Below are 25,718 nucleotides of genomic sequence, written 5' to 3'. Positions count from 1 at the left end.
AAAAAAAAAAAAAAAAAAAAAAAAAAAAAGAGAGAGAAATTAAGAAACGTGATGAACTTTCAACCCTGCAGTTGGGACCCGGATCTTTTCAATCTAAATAACAGGCCATTAAGTCTTTAATTCAAATGGCAAACTGAGGTTTTCATGGGGAAAGTTTTTTGGAATCTGTTTTAATAGCAAACAGAAAATTTGGGGGGAAACATTGTCATTACCAACTTAATTCATATTTTAAGGAGGTTTAGTTTGTAGGGTAAAATACTTCCCCATAACCATTTTTTCACTATGTACATCTTCAACAAATCCTTTTTTTAAAAAAAGCAATAATGGTATATTGTAGTCCAGTCTGCCTGAATTGTGGAAAATTTCAAGTTAATGAAGTCTGAACTAATCAAGTTGAATGAAGCAATAATTGTGCAGTCCCAGTGAGAGAAAGAATAATGGTTATTTAGGGTCATTTTGCTTTAGAAGAAGAGTCTGTGGCTTTTAAGGTACTTGCTAATTGTTTGTTCAAGTGCACACACAAATCCCTCAACCTAGCGTTTGTCAAGAACACAAATGTGTCATATTCTGGAATTCTTTCCTTTATAAATTGCATAATAGACTCCAGCTCTAATTAACATTGGAATGTACTCTTACACTGTGGATTGTTTTAACTGACTTAAGAGATCATCCAGTCCAGTAGTTATCAAACTGTATAAGGGACAGAGGGAAAAATCTTTGTCTTTGCAAGCCATTCAGTCTCTGTTGCAACTACCTAATGCTATGGTAGCCCAAAAATGGCCATGGGCAATACATACACAAATAGACATGACTACATTTAACAAAAATGTATTTATGAATACTGACGACAGGTCAGGTTTGGTCCTTGGGCTGTAGTTTTCTGATCTCTGTCCAAACCTTTTATTTTTCAAATGAGAAAACTGAGGCCCAAAGAGAATAGTATATTTTGTTTTTCCATGTGAACCTAAAAGCAATGGCTAGAATTATCTCGATCTAGAAAAAATCCAACAATAAAGACATGTATGCTTGATTTCATGAGTTTTAAACCATCTTCTGATTCTTAGCATCATTAATATTTATTGACTGCCTTCCTGAGTCTCTAAGTTATGTATACTGCATTTGGCTTGCAAAGTATCCATTTAGCTGAGTTACATTGATTATACTGTTTCCTCATTATTCTTACCAAAGCTATTTAGAGCCCTTCTGATTTCATAAGTTTTCAACATGCAACTCTGAATGTGCTTAATTTTCTTTTATTGGAGCTTCTAATATTCTTTGCATCTCTTCATTTATCCTTCATTGAGGACCCAGACAACAAAGGATAGTGCCTTGTTAATGATGCCATATCTCCTCGCTAATGTCAGTTAGTATTTTTCTACTCATATCAAGCATCAGATCTCCCTGTGTGAGCACCCAACAGAGAGAAATGTCTGCAAATGTTCATAGAACAACCTTCTTTCCCCCTTCTCCTGCCTACCTCTATTCTCCTGAGAACCAAGATCTGAAAACACAGCAATTTTAAAGTTTCACTGAGATGTTCCTCTCAGATGCACTTGACCTTGTAGATCATGAAGTGTGGTTTTGCTTTGCAAGGATTCATTGGATCAAACAATAAAGAAAGACTTTTACTCCAGCTATTTGTGAAGAAAAATTAATATACAAAAGATGTAGCTGTTTAGAATAGTTCATCTTTTTCATGTTTGGGGCTATGTTGCCTCTCACAATAACAATTTCAGTTGCTCAGAGAAAAAATTTGTTCTTAAGACATAGTTGAATAAATACATAATTCACATTTTGCATACTCAGGGTTCAGAGAGGTCTTACGTGTCCTTTTGTAGCAGATTACTTGCTGAAACATCTGGTAACCTATTTATTTCCCATCCGTTGAACAAAGAAAATAACCAAAACTCCTTAGATGGCATTCAAGGTGCCCAACACTCACACTTCATTCTTCCTTTTCAGCTCTATTGTGCAGAATTTTCCTCTTACAATTTTGTATTTATTATGGATTTTCCCCAGTGTTTTATGCTTCCATCTTCAGTGTACCATTGCTCTTGCCTATAGTCTCTTCGTCCTTGCCTAATACCCCTTAATCCCCTTAATTTCATACCTCTTCTTGGAGGAGCATCCTAAATGCCTATTTCCTCATGGAGTTTTTCTTGATCATGCACCTAGCAATTTCTTGAATATTCAACTCAGAAAACCTGTTATTGCTACCTTTATTATGACACTTAGCACATATTCATTTGTATTTTAACCATTTATATCTTTCTTCCTCTTTAAGGTTATTTTGCTCATCTCTGCATCTTATTCAAACACAAATAGGTTCTTTTACTCCTCATTAAGGGGATTTAGTATTTGTTTAAGGATGAGAGGATGGTTGGATGAATATATTTTTTAAATTGAAATTTTGCATCATTATATTTTGTAATAATGAGAAAATCTTGATATAGTCTATATGGTATAGATCATGCTGGAAAGATACATGAAATTTAATTAATATATATTTTGCAAAATACCTGAACATACTGCTATCATTTAAAAACATAATGAGATCACCTCTCTTAGAAATGAGCTATGTCCTGAAGCACCTACAGAATAAAAGAATTTATATGAAACCTGAAACTATTTAACTTAATGCTATAATATATTATATGCACTATAAAAACATGCTCAGCCATGCCTAATGAGTGAAAAAAAATCATAGAAATTAAATTTTAATGAATTTCTTCTTTCTCCTTTTTCATACATCATCTCATTTGCTTTTTCTTTTATCCACTTTAAATATACTCAAATTCCTCAAGAAGTTGGCTAATATATAGTGAATAATAATATTTCTCTCACTATTTTGGAATAATAGTCTAAAGAGGGGATGCTTTAAACCTTTCTCTATAGAACAAATGCATCTTAATTAAAGCCAACAAAATATTTCCCAAAATGGCTGGATTTCAAGTAGATGTTTCCTTGTCATCAATTGAAACTAAGCCCTTGTCCTCTTTAGCTTAGGATATTCTCAAAATGTCTAGCAATTTTAATGATGATACGGAAAGAATTTTAATTATGATACATTTAAGTTCTCCTTTCTCTACTGGTCCACAAGGAAGTTTAAAATAAGAGTTTTATTGTTTTTTGTTTATTTAATAATCAAAAGAAAGTTAAGTGAGAATATAGAGAATAAGGATCATAAGAATCATAAATATTTTAGATCAAGGAAAATTAGACAACTTCAAAAATAAGAATAGGAGAAGACAAACGCAAGGAACTTTAGATACAAAATTCTTGCTAAAGAAGCTTCAATTCCAAGTGCAGTTTTATCTGAATGATATACAGGACTGCATGTAGCTGACTGTTTTTCACTAAACTAGAGAATACGCCTTGTACTAAACAACTGGGGAAATGAACTGGTTCTTAGATTGCCTGTCAGAGCCATAGCCCCTTTCTGCATGAAACTGTTTCACCCATAGCCCTCATTTGTTGTTTGCAAAACCCTACGCAAATCCTACGCCCTTGCCCTATCTCCAAGGAATAATAGGATTTAGGGGGACAATGATACCCCCAAAAGTAAATTTTCAGGCTGGTCACCAACAGTTGAAATGCTAAATTCTGAAAAATAAATCATGGGCTGGGTCAAGTAGATTCTCAGGAATTTAAGCTAAAACAAACAAACAAAACCAGAAAATTAGGCCATTATCAAAAAGAGGATGATCAAACAATACCTTGAAACAGAATTTAATCCATGACAGCTCCTATTACATAAAATTGTGAGTAAACCAAGCTTATGGAAAAGGAGCATCATTGAGGGGGGGAAAAAGGTCAATTTATAGAACATGTCAAATAACAAAACAAGGCCGGGTGCAGTGGCTCACACCTGTAATCCCAGCACTTTGGGAGGCTGAGGCAGGAGGATCACTAGGTCAGGAGATCGAGACCATGTTGGCTAACATGGTGAAAACTGTCTCTACTAAAAATACAAGCAATTAGCAGGCACCACGCCAGTAGTCTCAGCTACTTGGGAGAATCGCTTGAACCCAGGAGGCGGAAGTTGCAGTGAGCTGAAATCTAGCTGCTGCACTCCAGTCTCCGTGAGAGAGCAAGACTCCATCTCAAAAAAAAAAAAAAAAAAAAAAAGCACTGAAACTTTCCAATGGCCCTGGGATTTCTAGTGATTCTTCCCTCCTGTTGATCTGTCTCATCAGTTGCATTACATTTTACCCAAAATGAATAAAGTTATCATTTCCCTTAAAAATCCTTTGGGAGAATGGCAATATAGACACAAATATTATTTTTTTTCTCCTAGTTTTGCACCAGTTTGTGGTTTCTTTCATTGAGTACTAGATGAAGTGGTTATCTTGTTTTGTAAGAAATTTCATGTGAAAAAAAAAATGTATGCTTCTTTAAACTCTGTAATCCCCCAGGATTTCATGCGATGTTTTCACTAGGAGAGAGAATGACCAAGGAAATAGCAAATTTCCATTTACCAGCTTACGGTTACTTCTGGAATATGCTAATTGAGTGTGGAATAGTCACAGAAATGTCTCATGCATTTCAAATGTTTCACCTCTCCTCATAGAAAAGCCAATAAAATGGAATTTGCACAAATTAAATGTGCCTGTCTCAGAATGTGCCCTGAATCTTTATACATGTGCATCTTCTTAAATAATCACCGATGCTTTAAGTGAAATAAGAAAGCATTAGTCTTTTGCAACCCAAAGAATCTAAATAGACTGGAAAAATCTGAAAAGTGTGCTTTATCACTTTGTTTACAGAGAAATTGGAAAGACAATTGGAAAGTACTAAAATTAGCTCTGTTCAAAAATTATCAAAGAGAATTGTAGAACATGCAGCTCACAAAATGTTATATGTCAGAGCTGAAAATCAGTGGACTAACTCATGGTTTTATTAAAATGACCCATGTTTTCAAGATGGTCTTTCCCATTATAGACTAATTACCTCACTTTTGTTTGCCTTGTCATTCTCTGTTGAATATGCCATGTGCCTTCCCTTCTCCAAACTCTCAACCCACCTTGTCTTCCAAACATTTCTGCAGCAACCGACTTCATACAGGTGTAACTACAAAACTTCTTACCTCAGTGGCAGCATTTTCTATGGCTTTCTGCCCCTGTGCCTCTCTGGGTGTGCAGTGGTAGTGTTGAACAGCTGCTGGAAACCACCCAGCACTCACACATGTTCAAACTAGAAGTGAGAAGGAGTTAGTATGCCAAAGAGTAACCCTTGATCAGTTTGGTGGCATGAAGGGAGATGTCCACAGATACATTCTTCTTCTGTCCCTCTGCTGGCTAATCCTGCGGCACATTCAATTTGCTACTCAGACCACAGGTGATCACTACAAAAACAGACCATAAAGCACACCTATACACAAGCTTTTCTTGTTTCCCTGATTATCTCTCTTCAGTCCCTTACTTCTGTTCCCTGAGATCACGTTCCAAACTAAACTACCTGCATGCAAACTCTTCCATGAAATTCTGTTATCCAAGACTCAAATTATCCAAGTGATACTTGAATTATAACATACCCCAAAGTATGGAAAAGAATTATGAAATCAACTAATATTTATTGAACGTAACCTATGTACCTGGTGATCAGCATGTGCTACCTTGTTTAATCTTCACCCGAGGCTTTTGTCAGCTATTTTGATCCCCTTGTTCCACATTAGATATCTGAGGTTCTTAAAGATAATGAACTAGACAAAGGTTACCAGCTAATAAGAAATAAAATAGAGATTTCAAATCCTGATTGTCTGATTCCAAACCCACCTTCTTTTCACCATGCCACAGGGCCTCCCTTTTATAGAAAAGAGCCAAAGTTGCCAGAAAAGAGCCAAACTTTTCCCAGAAAAGAGCCAAAGCTGCTCTTTTGCCAAAAGAGCAAAAGAGCCAGATCTTCACATCTGGATGAGACCCATTAGCTTAAAAGCTCTCTGGCACCAAACCCAAATTTTGTATGTCCAGTTGTTTCAACACGGCCATAATAAGCAGATTTTTTTAGCCATTTAGAGCCTGCTTGTTTTGCATACCCCACAAAACTGTGCCAACATCTGCTAGTCATAGGTACGCTAAGCCCCTGCTGTATACATACCCCATGACACAGATGCCTTTTGCAGCTCTCTGACCCAGGGTCACCCCATGCTGTTGAGGGATATCACAGAGACAGGCACTCCCTTTCTGATCTGTCTTTCCTTTAGGAGTTCTTTGCTTTCCTACCTTTCTGGGTGGCACCCCTGTCACGCCCCCTAAATGCAAATTTGTCAAAGGGTCACCTAAAAAAAGCTTGTATTTTCTACCGCCACCTCTTGGCCACATCTTTTTTCTTGTTCAGATTCAAAATCTCTGGAATCCCCCACACTCCCACTCTAGCTTGACTGCTCTTGTAGTCTGTTTATCTGGCTAGCATGATAAAAATTTCCCTTAAAAATAAAGATAGCAAAATTGAAGACTAATAAACACAAGACTTGTTGGATAGAACAGGGAATAAATCTATAAAATGCATGACCACAAGAGGTGACCCAGCATGAAAATATAAACTGATGCCAAGAAAATTCAGATAAATTCAAAATGTCAAGGTCATACTGGCTTTTAAGATTTGGAGTGTCACATGAACTTAATCTTGCAGATTATGGTCAAAGAAGTTAAAATTTGAATGAAGGGAACTTTTTTTATTATATAGTTATTCTCCATGGCATATTTCTTAGTAACTAAAATAGTATGTATTGGATGTTTATGAAAGTAAAAGCAATGCTTTTTTTACATCCCATCCTTCAGTGTTACTATTATAAGGGTAATCTTCAGCCGAAGACCTCAGGAAGCAGAACCAAGCAGATGATTTTAAAGAATTTTTGGTCAATTGTGCTCCAACTATTTAGTATCTGACTCTATTCTAGCTAATGTATTTTATTAATTTTTATAAAGTGCCTGTGCTACCAAAGATAAGACTCATTTGATTCAAGGCCACAAGTTGGGAAATTTAAACACTGAACTTTACTAATTTTTGACATTTCTATTGCCATAAATTAATATTTCCAAAATAGTCTCAAATGTTCCTGAATTTTATAACCTGGCATGTCACAGTCATCCCCAAATTACATATTACAAATAGAACAATTACTGTATGGCTTTAGAATGAGGCAGTAAAGAAACTGAAATATGATTTAAGTTGTTACAATGAATGAAGCATATGACTGGAAACTAGTAGCTGGGTATCTTAAACATCCAAAAGGAGTAAAGAAGTTTTATCCAGTAAAGACTTTTGCCACACACGACATGACTTTTGAATACCTCTTGCTTGCAAAGACTTCTTGTTACTTTATTTCTTCATTTCTATATTTTAAAATGTATCCTGGCATGTTTTTCCTATTGCACAAAGCATTATCTTTCCTCCTTGTGTTATTCTCAAGTAAGTCTAGTTGGCTAATAGTAAATCTAACATTAGATTTTATTCGAGCACCTTCTTGTTTAAATTCTACTAACTTCCTGAGATTATTGTATGAATAAGCTTCTGGATTTTTACAAATAAATGTATTTATTATAAGTGGGTTTATTAATTATTATTGTACCTAATATAATCATGCAAAAGTATTCAATATATAAACACATATTATGTCATTATTTTCCTCTTATTCCTCCTTCCTCTTATTTTTCCTCCATATTACATACAAGGTTTTATATTGATTTGCTTGATTTTGTATTTAATTAGATTATACTTTTATGAATATCATTTTGTGAGTAAGTGGAGTATAAAATATTTGTAACAAAAGAAGGCTGTTAGACCTGATGGTTATAAAACCACTTTTAGACTTTATTAAGAAAGGGTTGTCTTACCTCTTACTGGTTTTGTAGCCTCTAAAAATTAAGTTTTATCACTTAACTTCAGACTTCTCAGGTGTGAGCAGAGAATCATAGTACTTGCCTCATAGGAATAGGTTGAAGCTAAAAATGAGATGATGCATGCCAGAGTACCAGGCTCATATAGATAGTCCTCCATACTCTTATTTATAGTTTGAAATTATACATTAAAAACAGGTGTTCCCTCAAAATCCAGAACACAAACAACCCACATTTTGAAATGGGCAAAAGATCTATACAGTTAATTAAAGAAAATATACAGGTGGGAAATAAGCATACAGGAAGATGTTCAAAACTCATCATTAGAGAAATACAAATTAAAACAACAACAAGGTATTACTACATACCTATTAGAGTGGCTCAAATCCAAAAATCTGACAATACTGACTGCTGGGGAGGATGTGGAGCAATAGGAACTCTTAGTCATTGCTGGTGGAAATACAAAATAGTATATCCACTTTGGAAGACAGTTTTGCAGCATCTTAAAAGCTAAACATAGTCCTACCATATGATCCAGCAGTTGCCTTTCTAAGTATTTAACCAACTAATTTGAAAACTCATCCAAACAAAAACCTGTACATGAAAACTTATACCAGTGTTATCCAAAATCATGAAAAACGGGAAGCAACCAAGATGTTATTCAACAGGTGAATGGATAAACATACTGTAAGATACTGTCCGATGAAATATTATTATTCAGTGGAATACTCAGCAGTAGAATAGTATTAACATTTAATGATAAAAAGAAATATGCTATCAAGCCACTAAAAACACAGACAGATCTTAAACGTCATTGTTAAATAAAATAAGCTAGTCTGAAGTGTTACATACTGGATGAATTGATTTAAGTGACATTCTAGAAAATACAAAATTATAGAAATAGTAAGCAGATAAGTTGCTGACAGGTGGTGAGTAGGTGAAGGTTTGAAGAGATGAGGCACAAGGTATGACACATTGGCTGCCAGCTGTCCCTCCTCAATATATGTGGCTTAAAAGTGATGTTATCATGAAGTGTAGAGAAAATGCTTACTCAAGATATGTTCATTGGATCGCTTAAGAGTAAAGATGAAATTATACCTTAATTCCAAACTTACTAAAGCACTGTTATTACCCAGTAAGTTGGTATTAATCATCAGTGTGTCTCACAGAGATCTTCTCATCTATATCAAAACCTCAAAACAATAGTGTAGGCTTTACTGTTTAAACCCACAGCCCATCTTGATATTAGGTCAGACATGATTCAACTCATCTATTAGGAATCTTGCTCTTTAATTTTATTCCTGCCCATCCACATGAGTTCCATTAGAAGGAATTGTCTAATATGAAAGCCACATAAAGTCATCATGAGTCTACATACTTTTGTTTCTCACATGAAAGGGCCAACTTTTAACCTGTAACATTTTAAACCTTTAGAGTCTCCAAAATATATACCGTGGATGCCTCTAAATGTATAACAATAATGTTGTAACTAAACAAAAGTGTGTAAAGGATGAGTGCTACAGACTATAGCTTTCCTTTTGCCCACTAAGAAGAATTTTGGCATGACTCTCTCAATATCCTTTCCATCCCTCCTCATCTCTTGCATTTCAAGGATGGGTGTAGAAAAAAACAAAGAAAAAAAGAATGGGCGTAGGAAAGAAGACAGGAGGATTCTGGGAGAGGATTTAGGAAATTATTGGTTTGGTGTACTATTATCACCCTCATGAGGTTCTAAAATGCAAGGAAGAAACTTGAGCCACATTCATGTAATCCTGGGTCCTATTGTCTTATTTTGAAATGCAACCTTCACTGAAGAGGGAGCTAAGTTCCCAAGATCAGACCTTTACTGAGTAGCACAGTCAGGTCTTAGTTCCAGTTTATACTGGTTACAAAATCTGTCCTACTTCCACTATGCCAAAGATTCATGGTTGGCTTAGATTTTAATTCACCTGCCTGGATTCAACTCTCAGCTCCTACATTGCCTGGATTTGAATCCCAATTGTCTGGCCTGTGGCTAAATTGCCTAACATCTCATTGTCTCACATTCCTCATCTGTAACTGGCGATGGTAATAATGCACATTTGATAGGACTAATTGTGAGGAATAAACTGTATAATCTGTGTAGAGACATGCAAATATAAATTGGCACATAGTAAGCATATAATAAGTGTTAACCAAGACTCAGTTTTCCTTTGTATCACTTCTCAGCAACTATGTGAATTGTGTTGTTTTGCTAAATTTTTAAGGAAACAAAATATTTACATTAAATAAATATATTTCCTTTGTCATTAATCCCCATTTATTAGGACAGCAAAATCTTGAAAATCTAGTTAAGATGTTTTAAAACGTTCTAGTGATTATGTTCTTTCCTGCTCATTGCTGGCTACATAGATGATACATTTTGTATTAAGTTAATTTGAAACCTAAAAGAACTTATTTCCTGAGGACTGCAATTTTCAGGGATACTTCTTAATTTACATAAAGTTTTTCCCAAGTCTCCTTGATTCAAAGAAATAATGATATCCATCAAACTGGACACTTGTCTATGTTGCTAACTCTTTCCCGTGTGGGTTTGTCATTGACACAAAAAGAAAATCAGTTTAAATGGAGCTATCACAGATGGTTCACCCAGACAGCAAGGATACTTTATAAGCCGAAAATCATCCAATAGGAAAACACAAGAACAACAATGAAAAGGTCTCTTATAATGCAGATCTTATTATTATTATTGTTATTATTATTAACTTTACAGGAGCAGTTGAACCACATTTTGCATGCAGTCACTAACTTTTTTTCAACCGTATTGAGAATCCTTTCCCCCCACAATCTGCTTTTGCATCCTAATGCTTTTGGGAACCAGTAGACTAAAAACAATATTATTTATGTTAATTGTGCTGTGAACTGCATTAATAAAAAGGCTTAGAAAACATTTGTGATATTATGCTTTTAAAGTCTGTCTATATCTTCACCCTTCAGTGACAACAGCATTTGCACAAATGGTGAAAGATTGAAAATAAATTCATATTTTGTGACAAGCTTGCAAATGTGAAGGCAAATATTAATGGCAAAGCATGAACAAATGGAAAGCACTGGATTTTGCAAAAGAGAATTTCAAGTACACCACTGCATCCAAGAACAAGGTTTAAGGGTAAAGCAGGTAAATCATCTACAAGAATTCCTATAACTTAGACTGGAATAATACACCTGCCACAGGTAAAATGAAGGGCCACACTGTGAGTGTTTCAACAAAGGCATTAACAAACATCTATTCTTAACTCAGACAGAAAATCAGGAACTCTGACTGGAGAATCTGTCCACATCAGATGTATTAGTGATAGTGGGTCACAGAGAATGGAGGAGAGCTCGTTTGTACCATGTTGATACTCTCACTTGAATAGCTAGGATTCTACTGTTGGCAATGGAGTCCATGCATAATATGTGAAAGCACTGTACAAGTGTAAACTTAGTTGTTGAATTACAGTGATCTCAATTTAATCTTATCACAATCTCCATATACGAAGGACAAATATTATCCCTCTACAGATGAGAAAAAAACTAAAACCAGGGAAGTTGCGATTTGCCCAAAATAACAGGCAACTATTCTTCTACATTAATACAATTGACTCTGTGAGAACACATTGTTTCAGAAAAATGCATGGATTTCCCTAAACCAAGTTTCCCAGGCTGAATTCCATTTCTCCTGTATTGAACATCCAATCAACATCTTACCCACTGAGTGGTGATACTGCTCTGCACAGTGTGATTTTGGCATCAGAATCTATTATTCATCTAGCGTTGCACAACAATATAACCACACACTTAGAAGCTTAACAATCACGTATTCATTGTCTCACAGTGTCCATGGCTCAGAAATCTGCAAAAAAAGGATAATTTATCTGGGTTGCAGTATTATCTGAGGCTCAAGTGAGGAAGTTTCTGCTTTCCAACTTACTCATGTAGTTGGCAGGATTCTATCTCCTGCAGTAGTAGTAAAGAGAGCTTCAGTTTCTTGCTGACTGTTTCCTGGAGGCTACCCTCAACTCCTAGAGGCCACCCACAATTCCTTACAACACGGGGTTTTCCAACATAGTCACTTGCTTCCTCGAAGTGAGTGAGGGAGAGACTCCAGCAAGTCCAGCACTGCAATGTTATGTAAATTAATCATATACTTGTAGACAAATAATGATGTACATCCTGTCACTTTTGTTGTTACATTGCTTAGAAGCAAATCACAGGTGTCACCCACACTCAGGGGTAGGGATCACATAACAGCATGAACACCAAGAAGCAGGAATCATTAAAGCTCCTGTCTGCCACTGCATGAAATTGACCTGTGCAAAAATTTAACTGTAAGTGGCCATAGTCACTATTAACTTATGCAATCATATTAATAATTTGCTGTACTTCACCATTCTTATGAAAAGATTAAAAAATTTAAAACTGTGCCAAAACTAGTAATAACAATTATTAGGCTCACCAATTCAATACAAAACTAGAAATTGTTACATAAATATTCAGTCTCTGTCCAGTGTTATGATAACCTGAAGTAAAAAAAAAAAAAAAAAAAGGAAATTAAGGAACATATAAACAGTCTAAATATATATTGATAATGGCCATATCTAAAAGACAATTGTGGGCTTTATACTTGGTTGTGGTTCTGTTAAAACACTTCTTATAAAGCATAAGGGCACAACTAAATTTTTGCACGGATCAGTTTCATGCAATGGCAGATGCATTCACTGTGTGTGAAAGTAAGCACCACCTCTGGTTAATAAGTGGTCAGTTGGGAGGCCAAGGTGTGCAGATTGCTTGAGCCCAGGAATTCAAGACCAGGCTGGACAACATGGTGAAACATGGTCTCTACTAAAAGAAATGCCATTTTTTTTTTTAAAGGAAAAAAGTCGGGCACGGTGGCTCATACTTGTAATCCCAGAAATTTGAGAGGCAGGTGGATTGCCTGCACTCAGAAGTTTGAGGCCAGCTTGGGCAACTTAGTGAAACCCTGTATATATACAAAAATACAAAAATTAGCGGGGCATGGTGGCACATGCTTGTAGTCCCAGCTACTACGGAAGTTGAAGTGGGAGGATCGTTTGAACCCAGGAGGTCGAGGTTACAGTAAACTGAGATTGCACCACTGCACTCCAGCACTCCAGCCTGAGTGACAGAGCAAGACCCTGTCTCAAAAAAATAAATAAATAAATAAAAATAAAGGGGTCAATCACTCAAAAGGAGATTCTTTATTTGTATTAAACTTTTCAAGTTTAACCGTCAAAGATTAAATCTCACTATGGCAATGTGTGCTTAAAATCCTCCAATGCATTTCATTGCACATAAAATAGTCCAAAAAATCATTAACATGGTGTGCAAGGCAGTGTGATCTGATTTCTGCTCACTCTTCCCAACACTCTCTCCCCATACTCTTATCTCCACTACACAATGCTTGTGGTCGCTTCTCAGACAGCCCGCACTCCTCTGTCCATACAGCTGTGGCTGCTCTCCATGCTCTTTCACCATTCGTTGCCTCTCTTTTGTATTTATTACTAATATTGTAAGTATTTTTTCCTCAGAGAAGACAAACTGTTTTGTAAGTACCTTGTTGAAGATGGAATTTATCTCAGCTTATAGTTGCATATTCATTAAAAAACATATACATTATTATTTGATGAGAAACTTTCTATTAGACCAAAAGTGAAATCCAATTATGCATATGCTATATGCATAATATCAAAATATGGTACATATTGCTCAGCACCATGCTTGGGACATAGTAGATTTCAATAAACGTGTTTAAAGATGAATCAATTAACCAAAAAACAAGTCAGCCAGAAACGATTACCAGTGTTTCTACACAAGAACTTTCATCTCCCATTTCCTAATTCAATCTCACATCATTTGCCTCACTTTCATTTTTTATTTTTGTTTTTATTTTTTATTTGTTAGTGATGGGTTCTCTCCCTCTCACCTAGGCTGGAGTGCAGTGGCATGACCATAGTGCACTGTAGCCTTGACCTCCTGGGCTCAAGCAATCCTCCCACCTCAGCCTCCTGAGTAGCTGGGACTATGGATGCATGTTATTGTGCCTCACTCTAACTCATTGACTGTTCTATGTACTTGTAGAAGCAAAATGTAATCTATTTCAACAAGTGAAATGAGATTTTTGTTTTAGTTTGGATATAGGAATATAATTAAGACGTTGAAAATAAAGAATGTAGTACTTTAGGAAAATTATTTTTGCCTTATTTTCAAAGATGAACATGGTATTAAGATTCTGGAGGGAATGAAGGCTTTTATTTTCTTTACAGACAAGTGGAGCCCAATCTTCTCTCTTTTGTAGCTTGTGAGTACTTGGTATATAATTTAAAGTGTGTTTAGGTGTCCATTGAAATCACACACACATACATAACTTTGATCTTGCAACCTCCCATTTAAGAATCAGTCATAGAGGAGAAATATTAGAAGACACATATATGTAGATAGTTGCTGAGCATTGTTATAAAATCAAATCAGAACTGTCACAAGTGGTGTTTATTAGTAGGAATATGTTTAAATAAAATATGTTATATCCAAAGTATGGAACTATAGTGTATACAAATTACTAAAAGAATGGATTCACTGTTTACGGAAAGACGATAATATGTGTTGTACAATTTCATGCAGTTAAAGAGATGGAGAAGACAATATTTCTTTACAGAGATGCTTCTCGACTTATAATGTGATTATGCCCTGATAAAACCATATTAAGTAGAAAATATCACACATAGAAAATGCATTTAATACACGTAAACCCACTGAACATCATAACTTAGCCTAGACTACCTCAAATGTGTTCGCCACATCTTACATTAACCTACAGTTGGGAAAAATCATCTGGCAACACAGTGCACTGCAGAGTAGCTGTTGTCTACCCTCCTGATTACATGGCTGACTAGGTGCGGTGCCTCACTACTACTACTCAGCATTGTAAGAGTACCCTACCACATACTGCTAGCCCAGAAAAAGATCAAAATCCAAAATAAAGTATGTGTCTGCAATTCCAGTGACTTGGGAGTCCAAGGTGGGAGGATCACTTGGGGCCACAAATTTGAGACCAGTCTGGGCTACATAAAAAGACCCTGTCTCTACGAAAAACAAAAATGTATCTTGGTGTGGTGGCACATACCAACAGTCCCAGCTACTCGGGAGGCTGAGGCAGAAGGATAATTTGAGCTCAGGGGGTCAAGACTGCCACAGCTCTGATTACATCACTCGCTCCAACCATGGTGACATAGCGAGACCTCCATCTCTAAAATTAAAAAAAAAAAAAGAAAATTAGAAGTATAAGTTCTACCAAATGTGTATCTCTTTTGAACCATCATAAAGTTGAAAAATCGTTGTTGAACAATTGTTGAGTTGGGGACCGTCTGTATACCCAAAGATCAATATGATCATAGAGAAACGGGTGGATAAATTCAGGCAAAAAAAAAAAAAAAAATTTAAGTTTATTTCTGAAGAAATAGTATTATTGGAATTGGGGTGGGGTGTTAGCTTTATATATTTACACTTTTTTTGAATTGCAATGAGGCAATATATATGATCCTTAACTGTAACATACAAATCCTTTTATTTAAGAAATAAGACAAATTTCCTAAAAGCTAAATTTTGGAGGCAGTTTTCATGGAAGTTAAATAATCAAAGAGAATTCATTCTTACATTACAGGAAAATTTGAAAAACTAAAAGAAAATAAATTTTGAACTACAGTCTCAAATATAATCAGCAATTATGTTCAAATTCAGGAAGAAGAAAGAGATTCAAAATGATTCTGAAATAAGTCTTCATGATTTGTCCATTGTTATTTCATTCCAGCCTTGACATGGAGTTAATCTGCTGTAATTGTGTTAGAATTAATAAATGCTGATTGTATGTAGATTTGAGGTGATCTTTTTCCCCCTCCTACTTCAGTTAAAACTTTTTCCATTTGCTGGCTCTATAAGGGAACTCCATGGGCTCTGCCACTGCATGTTGTTTTGTTGACTGGTCTTCAATAAATGTTTGTTAAAATCAAATGAAGATATCACATGGATCCTTTTGGATATTCCCTTTAATATCTAAGGAACTTCTGCAGAGAAAGCTTGGTTCAACTACATCTATTCGCCCCAAGGTGTATGTTGTGATCAATATTACAAAGAGTGAGCACATCTGCTATTTTAAAGGAGCAGTGGTACATGGAGTATATGGAGTCAGCCACCCTTTCTCCTAATTCTGCACAGTGGTGGTGGGGTGAGGCTAGTTAGAGCAAGACACCCCATCACCACTACCAAACATTAATGGTATACTCAATCCAAAGAAAGCAAGCTCTTGAAACTTTAAGTCAAACTGCTTGTAACATTATTTCCATTACACAAATCATCTCTGCTGAATTTTCCCTATTGTGACAAGCCATCTGAGTCCTCAAATCATTTCTTTCCTGTCGTTCAAATCTTAGATCATTAATATTATTTGAAGCAAAAATCTGCACTTTAATAAGACATTGCAATTATGGCTGAAGTTTATAATGTTTTTGTAAGTAGGTTGAGTTTAGAGCAATCTGGATGTTTTCATAAGGCGGCTTTGTCTTCATTTGTAAGGGCATCAATAAGGCAGACATTTCAAGTTGCCTCTAGTCATGCAACAGAAAGCAGTGTGAAGGCCATTTATCCAGGGCCTTCATTCCACGCTGGTTCAACCAAGCTCAAAGCACCTGTTTTCTTTATTAGCACACACACACTGCTTGAATTACCCTGATTATTGCCTAAACTCTTCCTTTTACTTTGCCTTTGGGGACAGTCTGCCAACATCCAGGTCTTCAACCAAGAACGACAAGAACCCACAGGAGGCTGCATTTCACTCTTGCCAGCTGAGGGAATAACTGGAGCAGAAATACAAGCTAGTCACCAGATTTTCCCACTTGATTTCGGTGCTTATCTGTCCTTCTAAAAATACCTGTAGGCATTTTTTTTATCAGTGTATTATAGATCAAACCACATCACTCACTTCAACTGCCCTCTAAGGCTGCTGTATTTTTTAATGGCATCCAAGCAAATAAGAATTTGTTGGATCAAAGTTACCAAGTCTATCAATAAGTTAATGTCAGTTTCAGGATGGAAAAGCTCACTTGAGTTTTAATGAGACATTTATCTTCTGATTATTTTTTTTTGTTAGATTCTAAAAAGAAAAAAAAATGTTGATTATCTTCCTGAGAAATCTATGAGCTGAAAACTATGTAGCTCAACAACATCACTTTCATTGATACAAGCAAGTAGCTAAAAGAGAGTCCACTGTATCCAAGGCATGATTGGGTTGAGGACAGGTCATAAAGACAGAAAAAAGTTTGACCTACCCCTGACCCTTTCTCCACTCCAGGAGAATATAATTTAATTAGAAAAGGAAGAGCTCAACTAAAATTACTAACTAAGGGATTAAGCCAAAAGAAGAAGAAGAAAGAAAAAAGTCTTAAAAGGAGAGCATGGAAAGGGATTTATTATCTGAAGAGAAAGAAACATATTTTTGCCTGTGTCAAGGGGCAAAATAAGAAATCAGGAAGATGTCAGAGGAATGAGTGCATATTTGAAGACTAGTTAGAAAGAAATGGAAAGGGGATGTGTCACAAGCAAAGTCTTCAAAAAATCTAGGGTGTCTTTGAACATGATAATCTTTGCTCAGTTATAGTATCAAATAAGCATGTGTTTTCAAAGACTTTACTCAAACAATTCAGGGAAGTGGGGATTCCCAAAGATTGTCCAATGCCAATATAACAAGTGTCTGTACATAAGAATAGAGTGATTACCAGACCATAAAATCTGAGGAAAGAGTAAACAGAAAGAAGATAATACAAGAAAGAACAAATGCCCAATCTCCAAAAAACTAATGTATCGGTTATCTTACTCTGTGTAACAAGCTATCACCAAACCTAGCAGTTTCAAACAACACACAATTATTATCTCACAGTGTCAGGAGTCGGGGCATAGCATAAATGGGTTCTCTGCTCAGAATCTTACAAGACTGCAATCAAAGTGTCAGCCAGCCTGTGATCTTTTTTGGAGTTGGGCATCGTCTTCTAAGCTCATACAGTTGTTGGCAGAATTTAATTCTTTGTGGATGGTAGGACTGAGGCTCTCCTAGAGGCTGTCCCGGTTCCTTGCCATGTGGTCCTCTCCATAGACTGTTCATAACATAACAGCTTGCCTCTTCAAGACTAGCAGGGAGATTCGTTCTCTCCAGCTTCCTAAGAAGGAATCTTTTACAATATAAGCATCTCATCACTTTTGCCACATAACATTACCTGATCAAGACAGTAATTTCCAAATACATTTGCAAAAAGCTAATAGTTAGAATTAAGACATGGATCCCATTCATACTCAAGAAAAGGAGAGTATGCAAGGGTGTGGCCATTGGGAGTCACCTTAGGGTGTGTCCATCACACACCGAAACAAATACAAATGGATTAATTAGGCTGACATAATATTGTTCACAAATATAAACTGGACATTTCTATTTGTGCAACTACAAATTATAACGAATTTTGCTTTTCTTTATGTTTACAAAGGAATAAAGCTTACACACAGTATCAACCTTAGACCTGGGCAACTAGACTGCTGTCACTGGCCCTGTACTGTAGAGGTCCCTGCTATAGCACTCTCCCAGCTGTGTCTCTCCATATAAAGCAAGAAGTAAGTGAGGCCCACGAAATAACCAAACTAGAGTCCTTCTCTGGATTGAATGTTTCTGTCTCCCCACTCCACAAAGGTGTATGTTGAAACTTTAATCCCCAAAGTGATGATATTTGTAGGTGGAGGCTTTGGGAAATAATTAGGGTTAGATTAGGTAATGAGTATGGGACACTCTTTCTCTCTTTCTCTCTCTGTGCCCCCCCCCCCACCGTGTGTGTGTGTGTGTGTGTGTGTGTGTGTGTGTGTGTGTATGTGTGTACACACCAAGGAAAGACCATGTGAGAACATAACCAAGAAAAGAGTTTTAACCAAGAACTCAACCATGCTGGCATCTCAGACTTCAAGCCTCCAGAACCACAAGAATTGTGTGCTATTTAAGCCACCCAGTGTATGGTATTTTAATGTAGCAGCCTGAAATGATCAAGACAAACCCACATACCTCCACTTTTATGCTGCCCTCTGGGTATTCAAGTCCGCAGAACTCTCCGCCCAAATAGCCCCAAATTTGCTGACAGAAGTATGGAGCCCTCTTCCTCAGTCTGTACTCCCAAGAGCAGAGCATGCCATCATGATGTATGTACCCTTATATCCTGGGAGTAGTTCAAGGGCCAGCACTTTAAAGAAGGCGTTAGTTGTCAGAGATGGGACTTATAGTTTGAGGTGTCCACAAACATGCTTCAGGCTGGAACCAGGGAAAGGAATTTCAGAGTTATACATTTGACCAAGTATTCCTCACCCATCCTCTTTTCTCAAGTCACACAAATGTTAGAGCTGGGCCTGTTTACATCTAGAAAGTCGAAATCCCACTTTGAGCAGATAATTTCATTCATTCTCATGGTCTCAAGTGACAACTCACTCAAATGTTTGCCTTCTTTGCTGAGTGAGGAACAGCCTCTAGAGAAGTCAGAATGCAAAACGCTACCTCATTATAAAAGCAAACAAATTTTTAAAAAATTGACAGCCATTCAGGAAAACAGTTATCTGAAGGATAATTGTGACGTAACATATCTGATACACAGATGTTTTAAACCACACATTTGTAAGGGTATAAAAAGATGTGTAAGAAGCAGTTTGTACTCTCATCATGTAATGCATGAGAGATATAATAAAATGTTGGCTGTAAAACTCCAAAGAGCCACTGGGGAAAAGGAAACGAAATTTTTCATACACACAAAATCATTAACTGAAAGTATTGTTCAGAAGATGAGAAGAAGACATTTCTGACTTGAGGTTTTAGTGTTGAGCACAAGCACTTTTGTGCATACTCTATTACCAAAAGATCATAAGAGAATCAGGTATTAATATTACCCCTTGAAGGCTGTCCTGTCTGTTTACAATATGGCATTAGAGAGGTTTTGGAACGCAATAGCTTTCTTCCAAGTTTTCATTTTCCAACTTTATGGCCATTCCAGATAAACATCCGTGCTTCATATCATGTGCTGGGCACATTGCTACTGAACTGACATCAAATGGCTTTTCCTCCATCTGTTGCCTGCTGAGGTAACACTGGATTAAAATTTTTCAAAAAGCAATTCAGTCAGACCTCAACTTCCACTGTGTTTGACCCTTAAAAGGGAAAAAAAAAATCTGGGTAAAACTCAGTTAACATTAATAGCAAAATGAATTTGCATAGATGGGGCTTTTTGTGGGTTGTTAAAATTTAAGTGTCTCTAGAGGTATGTATCATAACGGACCACAGGTTTCCCCTTGTATATGCATAGTAATGTCTGTAACTTCAGTGGTAGAAATTCATTTAACATAAAGCCACAAGAGTGTGGGTGTGTATGGATAATGTTACAGAAAGTTATGTCCCCTCTTTGATCTAGGCCTTACTTGCCAGTGATACCTCCTTATACATAATATGGCTAGGTCATACCAAAGTACTGTGATGGTCAAGAAGATAAAATCAAACGAGGTTGAATTTACTACTTTAGTCCCATCAGCACTGACTTATTAACTGCCAATGCTGTTTGCCAAATAGATTTTTTAATAATAAAATAGAAAAAGGATAGTAATTTCCCTCATTGTGTCAATAACTACACGGCATTTACTAAGTACTCTTTAAAATGACTATTGTTTATTACAAAAGCATGTGTAATTGCCATTCCACATTACTAATCTGCATGAAATCATTACTGGTTATTGGAGTAAGTTGGTCTATGTCAAGGCAAGGCAAAAACAAAAAACACTGGTCTTTCAGTGGTCTGAATCTCAGATTTTGAAGTACAGTGTTTTTAAGAGACCATCAACTCTTACTGATCTTGGACCAAAGGTTATGAAGAGCTACTCTTTTGAGAGGTGGAGTTTTCATCACATCACTGGAAAATAAGAAAAATTAAACAATGTAGTAAATCTTACATTAAATTGAGCATGTTCATGTTAAGGTATCTTTTATTCTGAAATTATGTTCTTTGCACTGAGTTTTTTAAGTATCATTTTTCCCTACAAAATAATGCTGAAACTGATAGAGCACGAGCACCGTCATCTTGGACAAGCACGGCCACTTTCAATTCCAGCTCCCTTTTTAGCCTCATGCATCTCAAGAAGATCACTTCTCTTCTAACTACTAGCAGCCAGAAAGAGCAGACAGTAAGACACAGATAAAACAGCTCAGGCACAGAGGAAGGTGGGGGGAAAGTCTCTTAAGTAACTGCCAAACTTTACCCTCATATCATGGGCCTCAGTAAAACAGTGGGCCTTAATAAGCACATTCCTTTCCCTTCAGGTGCACTAAGAAAGGAAAGCTAGAAGCAGACTCGGGGAATATGCCGGCAGCTGCAAAAAGATGTATGCAAGCAGACACACAAATCTCCCTCCCAGATGAGCACAACAAAAAGACACAGAAACAGTCCCAGCCTCTGATAGTCTCCCACCCAGAATCTTTCAAAACTCAGTCTGTAAGAAAATGTGCCTCTGACCTAACTTGGCCAGAAGATGCCACTCAGGTTTGTTTTCTCTAAACTAAATCTGTCCTGACTGGAGAACCACCTTTTCGTGTTTCTTTCCTTTTTCTTTAATTCTTATGAAACTTTTTTTTTTTTTTTTTGCTATGATTAATGTTTTTACTTGGGTAAATGAAAACAAGCAACCTTAATTGACACCTAAACATTATTTTGAAATTGTAATAGTCTTTGAAATCTAAACATCTGGGGAAGAGTGCTGTATCATTAAAAGGTGCTTTTTGGACTTTGTGGAGAATGTCTGAGGTTTTTTTCTGGAAAACATGTTCTTAGCATGTCAAATATTCAAGATCTTTATAGTGCTTTTTGTTAAGAATAGTGAAGAGTGGCATTTGGCAGCCAAGGCTCAGTTTCTTACTTGAAATCTATAAAGAAATGAAAGTCAAAGCAAAGCAAAGCAAACCTCACACCAGGATAACAAAGAAAGAAAGATCAAATGAAATGTTTCCTCATCTTCAGATTATTCTCCCACACAACCCCACTTCTATGGCTTCATTTCAACATCTGGGAGGTATCCCAGATTCTGCATTGCATGTGCATGCTAATCATATAGATTTCCTTTTATGGATTTAATAGATTTCTATGGAGCATCTGCTATGGAAAGATATTGCTCTGAGCAGCAGAAATATAATGGTCAACATAATGAACAAATTTCATGGCACTAATATTCTTTTGGGATATATGTTTCCTCCTGAATTGTTTTCTTGGCAAAAGAATCCTTGCTAAGACCCTTTGGTTATCATCAAAGAAGTCAGAGTTAAACAGAGGTCCTTTGAAAGGGTATAAAGGCTGGGTACAGTGGCTCATGCCTGTAACCCTAGCAATTTGGGAGGATGAGGTGGACAGATCGCTTGAGTCTAGGAGTTTAAGACCAGCCCAGCTAACATAGTGAAACCCTGTCTCTACTGAAAATACAAAAGTTAGCCGGGCATGGTGGCAGGTATCTATGGTGCCAGCTACTTGGGAGGCTGAGGTGCAAAAGTCACTTAAACCCAGGAGGCAGGCATTGCAGTGAGCTCGAATTGTGCCACTACACTCCAGCCTGGGTGACAGTGTGAGATGCTATCTCAAAAAAAGGGGGGTAGGGGGTCTTAAGGTATCCATATAATCCAAGTGCAAGAACAAAATACCCGAAAATCATCCTATCTACTTTCCCTGGAACTGCACAGATTTTAGTTTCTGCTCTTCACTGCTCCACAGAAACTAACAACTCTTTGTTTTGTTCTCTTTTAATGTCAATATTCTTGTGGCGTTTTCTTTATTTTTTTAACAGGGAGATTTCCTTTACTTTTAAAATTGTGGTAATATATACACAACATAAAATTTACTATTAACCATTTTTAAGTATTCAGTTCAGTGATGTTAAGTATATTCACATTGGTGGGCAACCATCTCCACTGTCCATCTCTAGAACTTATTACTATATTCCCAAACTGACATTTTGTAGCCATTTAAGTAACAACTTTCCATTCCTTCCTTCCCCCCACCCCTGGTAACTGCCATTCCACTTTCTGTCTTTATGAATTTAACTACTCTTGATATCTCATATAAGTGGAATCATGACAATATTTGTCCTTTTGTGACTGGCTTATTTCACTTCACATAATGTCTTCAAGGTTCATCTATGATGTGGCATGTGTCAACATTTCCTTCCTCTTTAAGGCCGAATAATATTCATTTTCATAAGGCTAATTCTAGTCTCACTCCAGATAATTTTTTTGATTTCTATGCCTACCAACTACTGCTTGATCGTAGTCTTTAGTCTTCACTCAAATTTTCAATAGGCATTTTAATCAACCAATCCATCAATGGGTGCCAAGCCTGAGTCAGCCATTCATCCACGTTGCAATTAACAGTGGCAACTGAGGATAAGAGCAAGTGTTGCAAAGATATCCCTTGAATGCAATTATTTGTAAAGCAATTTGCAAAACACATGTGTAGAATGCAAATAAGTATGGATGTAATAATCACTGCTTTGTAAGTAAATACAATTATATTCTGAAACCATAACTTAAATTATGCTTCCAGAGGATACAGTAATGCAAAAGGTGCTGTCAATGTTCTTTATTTAAAAATGTGCTGTGTGAGTAGAACTACTTGATTGCACACAGCAAGAAGGATTTCTGTAGAACACATTAGGACAGACAGGATCTCCACTCCACTCCACTCCACTCCACTCCACTCCACTCCACTCCACTCAACTCCAAAGGGACACATAGCTTCATATCTTTTTCATCCTCATTCCAGAAGTATGTAGTTGATAAGAAAAATAAAAAGCAAATAACATTTGAAAATCCCATAGCAGTTGTAGACACTACTTTTACCACATGGTATGATGTAGTGTTAGCCTTTCAGTACTTAGACACTACTTATTTCTCATGGTTAAAGTATATAGAAGTGCATACGGTGAAGGAATGGGCAGGAAAAAAAATCAAAAGAAGACCCAAAAGAATGGTATTTGCTGTATAGCCTTTTGGAAGACAGAATTTATAAGCTACTTTGTGTAAGTAGGATATGTTCACCTATAATTAGAGAAATGCCCAGTCACATACTAGAAGATAATCTATTAACAACAAAATATTATAAATATGAATACAAAATGTGCAGTGAATTTCCTGGCATATAGATTGCACCGTATTCCTCAGTATGGGCAATATTATCCACAGGAAGTGAAAACTGGTTTTTGGGAGGTGAAAAAAAATGTAGAAATTAGGATGGGTTGTAGCATTCCAAAGGACAGAGTATATAATCAGTTAAAGTATACCGATGACATTAAAAATAATGTTGGGATGCTAATTAGCAAAAAATGTCTACACATTCTCCTTACAGGAGGATGGTCAATAATTAAAAAAAAAAAAGTGAGAAACACTGTCTTATATTCAACACACAGCAGTTGTTGTGGCAAGAGTGATAATGTTTCTAACAATAGCACAAGGGAAAGCAACCAGTGTGCAGCTAAATGAAGAGAAAAAGAATAGCAAATACATTTTCCAAGTCAACTGAACATGCTAAATGCTAGTGTACTTGTGGAAGTATTAGGACAAAATGTAAATATGGATGTTGAATCTATGAGAAAAATAAAAGAAATAGACAAGCTTTTCTCTTAAAAAGTAGATTATATGCAAATTTTAAAATGGTCTTCCACATGATCATTATCCCATATTATGAACTTAGATGAAATTGAAAATTTTTTTTACGTAATGTTGAAGTAAGATCAGAGGAAGATAGTAGGAACCCTTTCCATGTAGCTTTTCTGAAGAGTGGTCAAAAGTTGGCAAAATATATGGAAGAGGATCAGACAAAACCCACCAATACACTCCAACACGGAAGGAGGAAGGTAAGAGAGCACCACAGACAAGACAAGGAACACGTATGTAGAAACTCACATACCGTGACTGATCAGCATTGGGTAAAAGCGTTTGCAATGGAAGGACGGAGGCTGCATCAAGTAAAAAGCCAAGCAGGAGGGAGAATGTATCCTGATCCAGCAGGAATCTTTTCCAAAGTATCTGCTTCAAGAAACTGGACAGAATCATACGAAAGGCAACAATAGCAACCAGATAGAGAGTGCACTTGGTGTGATCTCTTGATGTGAGTGCCTGTAATACTAGCTGCTTCTTTATCTCCAACCAGCTGAGCCTTCAGATCGCTGAGTGGACAGTAAAACTTACATCAACTCTCCATCTACGTCTAACTGCACACGTTTGAACAATAGGGAAATTAAGGAGAATATAAAAAAAGACTGCAAAGTAAAAAACTCCATAAATTTTTACTCAATCAATCATAAATAAGCAGGCAGAAATATATGAAGGAATGAATGAAACATTCTGCAGCAGAAAAACAAAGGCAAAAAAAAAAATGGCACTTGAAATCCAAAGGAAAGATAACTTGGAAGAAAGATGTATCACAGAAATAAAAAAAAAAAAAAATAAGAAAAAATCATGTTAGAATCAATAACAGTGCTTTAAAGTGATGTTGTATGATGATTATATACTAATAGTTTTTATACCTGCCTTCAGTGATATGTTAAAAACATGTATACACACACTCACGCACGCGCACACACACGCACACGCACACACACTGGAAAAATGTCATTTACAAAATCACTGATATAAAATAACTGGGAACAAATTTTAAAAGTAAGTGCACAATGTCTATGAAATAGCATATTTATCAAAATCCATATGGAAAACTAAATAAATATTTAGGCAAAACAAGGTCATTTTGA

The 25,718-nt window shown here is 36.4% G+C and overlaps 1 long non-coding RNA gene across 1 annotated transcript; it reads right to left on the bottom strand.

Moving 5' to 3' along the window:
- Nucleotides 1-14,999: 14,999 nt before the first annotated feature.
- On the bottom strand, nt 15,000-20,007 carry LOC108515077 (uncharacterized). The gene is made up of 3 exons (XR_001881416.1): nt 19,836-20,007; nt 18,967-19,209; nt 15,000-15,123 (listed from the first exon to the last, which is right to left on the bottom strand). It is a non-coding gene; the product is annotated as an uncharacterized LOC108515077 (long non-coding RNA).
- Between the last annotated feature and the right edge of the window lie 5,711 nt (nt 20,008-25,718).

The sequence above is a fragment of the Rhinopithecus bieti genome, unplaced genomic scaffold, assembly GCF_001698545.2.
Source record: "Rhinopithecus bieti isolate Rb0 unplaced genomic scaffold, ASM169854v2 scaffold_31787, whole genome shotgun sequence".
Lineage (NCBI taxonomy): Eukaryota > Metazoa > Chordata > Mammalia > Primates > Cercopithecidae > Rhinopithecus > Rhinopithecus bieti.
The sequence above is the reverse complement of the archived record's forward strand: the minus strand, read 5'-3'. Positions and strand labels throughout refer to the sequence as shown.